Source organism: Eriocheir sinensis, chromosome 44, assembly GCF_024679095.1.
Source record: "Eriocheir sinensis breed Jianghai 21 chromosome 44, ASM2467909v1, whole genome shotgun sequence".
In the NCBI taxonomy this organism is placed as follows: domain Eukaryota; kingdom Metazoa; phylum Arthropoda; class Malacostraca; order Decapoda; family Varunidae; genus Eriocheir; species Eriocheir sinensis.
Window position 1 is genome coordinate 13169848 of NC_066552.1, and position 3075 is coordinate 13172922.

The window sequence follows — 3075 nt, forward strand, 5'->3', positions numbered from 1 at the left end:
AAAATGGCCAACCAGAATTATTTTATTGACGAAGTGAGCTTAGTGGAATAGTGACATGCAACACAAACTAAAAATGGCCAACCAGAATTATTTTATTGACGAAGTGAGCTTAGTGGAATAGTGACATGCAACACAAACTAAAAATGGCCAACCAGAATTATTTTATTGACGAAGTGAGCTTAGTGGAATAGTGACATGCAACACAAACTAAAAACGGCCAACCAGAATAGACTTTACCTAGAACCATTGAACTAACAACCACCCTGAGTAACTAGAACCACTGAACCAGCCAAGACCTTCCATCGATCTCGGAACCAGCAACATAGATTCACACCCACGAGGAATAAGTCTTAATACCACGCAGACATTACAGAAAAACAATCCCTGAACCAACCGCTTGCAGAATCCGAACCAACAGAGAACCACCCTTAATAACAAGAACCACTGAACCAGCCAAGACCTTCTATCGATCTCTGAACCAGCAACATAGATCTAAGTCTTAATACCACGCAGACATTACCGAAAAAAGACTCCCTGAACCAACCACTTAGAATCCAAACCCTTTAATAGACCCACACACTCGAAACCACTCCTAATGATACTTCTAAGACCGCCCCGAGATACAGCACGCCCACTTCCACTCCAAGAAAATTAATAATAAAAAAGAAAAACGAAAACTTAAACATCGTAGTGGAAGGAGTCTATTGAACTCTTACAACACGAAACAGCTTATCTACCAGCATCGGGCCGGCCAACAAGCCTTACGAGGGGTTGACTAATTAGCGGGTGAGGCAGCGTACGTGGTGGTGGTGGTGGGGTGTGGTGGTGGTGGTTGAGTGGTGGTGGGGGGTGGTGGTGGTGGTTGAGTGGTGGTCCAAATTAGAGTCTACCTTCCTCAATTTCCTCCTTCCGCATTTCCTTCTCTGCAAATAAGGGTTTCGCTATAAATTCCACTATCACAAAGTCTTCGCGTATATATAAAAAAGACCTCACGATAAGTTTTAAGCCCTAAACAAACTATTAATAAAGTAAACAACTACATTAACTCAATCGTTCCTCCTCTATATACATAACTAATCCAAGGGTAAGTTTTAAGCCCTAAACAAACTATTAATAAAGTAAACTACTACATTAACTCAATCGTTCCTCCTCTATATACATAACTAATCCAAGTAAGTGAAACTTCCATGCAAGGTCATAAAAAATAATTATCTGCAAAGTACTAAGAAGATTCTAATGAAAGGAATTTTAATACTAACTTTTTTCTAACTCTTCCTAACCTCTAACAAGCTACTCAATCGTTCCCTCACATTAAATTAAACTCTTGCGGTAACTTAAGACTACGTAAGCCTTATATACAAGATCGTAAGGCAAGGAAATTCAATACCCACTCCCTTTTTCTAACTCTTTCTAATCCTTAACAAGCTTACTCAATCGTTCACTCCTAAAATTCAACTCCCTTACAGTAATTTAAGACTACGTAAGCCTTATATACAAGATCGTAAGGCAAGGAATTCCAATACTCGCTTCCTTTTTCTAACTTTCTAATCCTTAACAAGCTTACTCAATCGTTCCCTCATAAAATTAAACTCCCTTACAGGAACTCAAGACTACGTAAGCCCCTTATATACAAGATCGTAAGGCAAGGATTTCAAATACTCACTTCCTTTTCTCTTTTCTATCTCCTAATCCTTAACAACCTTAATCGTTCCATCACAAAATTCACTCCCTTACAGTAACTCCAGACTACGTAATCCCCTTATAAATATATGATCGTACGGGAAAGAAATTAAATACTCACTACCTTTTCTCTTCTCTAACTCTAGTCCTTAACCTTACTCAATCGTTATCTCACAAAATTCAACTCCCTTACAGTAACTCCAGACTACGTAATCCCCTTATATATATGATCGTACGGGAAAGAAATTCAATACTCACTACCTTTTCTCTTTTCTAACTCTAGTCCTTAAGCTTACTCAATCGTTATCTCAAAATTCAACTCCCTTACAGTCATTCAAGACTACGTAATCCCCTTATATACAGGATCGTACGGGAAAGAAATTCAATACTCACTACCTTTTCTCTTTTCTAACTAGTCCTTAAGTTTACTCAATCGTTATCTCACAAAATTAAACTCCCTTACAGTAATTCAAGACTACGTAATCCCCTTATATATATGATCGTACGGGAAAGAAATTCAATACTCACTACCTTTTCTCTTTTCTAACTCTAGTCCTTAAGCTTACTCAATCGTTATCTCACAAAATTCAACTCCCTTACAGTAACTCAAGACTACGTAATCCCCTTATATATATGATCGTACGGGAAAGAAATTCAATACTCACTACCTTTTCTCTTTTCTAACTCTAGTCCTCAACCTTATTCAATCGTTATCTCACAAAATTAAACTCCCTTACAGTAATTCAAGACTACGTAAGCCTTATATACAGGATCGTAAGGCAAGGAACTCCAGTACCATCACAAACTCTACTTATCTGTAATCCTCAGATGATGTCAGTGTGTCAGATGAGAAGAATGACGTGCGTTTCCCTTCAAGATTCCCTTCGAACTGTACCCAGCTCCTGCCTTCCCTCCTTCCTCACCTCGCCTCCTCCTCCTCCTCTTCCTCCTCCTGGTTCCCTTCTTAACTACCATACCCTCCTCATCTTCTCCTTCTTCTTCCTCCTCCTCCATTTTTTCTGCATGAGTTTCTTTTCTTCCTCTCTCCACTTCTTTCATTTCCATATTGTCTTTGTTTTCTTCTCTTAATCTTTCTTTCTCTATATATAATCATGTTTTCTGACCTCCTCCTTCTTCTTCTTCTTCTTCCTCCTCCTCCTCCTCCTCCTCCTCCTCCTCCTCCTCCTTGTAACGACCTATTCTCTCGTTCTCTCCTCGCTTACCAAAAAAAAAACAAAAAAAAAAAAAAACATAAGCAGTATTAACCCAAGTAACAGTAGTTGGGTAGTAGTAGTAGTAGTAGTAGTAGTAGTAGTAGTAGTAGTAGTAGCAGAAATGTTAGCTGTTACGAAGTCTGTCCCCCTCTCGATAAACCTAAGAGACAGAGAATTAAGG

The 3075-nt window shown here is 38.8% G+C and overlaps 2 long non-coding RNA genes across 2 annotated transcripts in view; both read right to left on the bottom strand.

The window, feature by feature from the left end:
* Window positions 1-494: 494 nt before the first annotated feature.
* Window positions 495-3075, bottom strand: part of LOC126980546 (uncharacterized) — a 31012-nt gene continuing 28431 nt past the window's right edge. The window contains exon 3 of the long non-coding RNA XR_007733331.1: window positions 495-923. This is a non-coding gene — a long non-coding RNA (uncharacterized LOC126980546). The remainder of the gene's footprint in view (window positions 924-3075) is intronic.
* LOC126980551 (uncharacterized) lies at window positions 1209-2575 on the bottom strand. Its single transcript, XR_007733338.1, has 2 exons — window positions 2077-2575; window positions 1209-1941 (listed from the first exon to the last, which is right to left on the bottom strand). It is a non-coding gene; the product is annotated as an uncharacterized LOC126980551 (long non-coding RNA).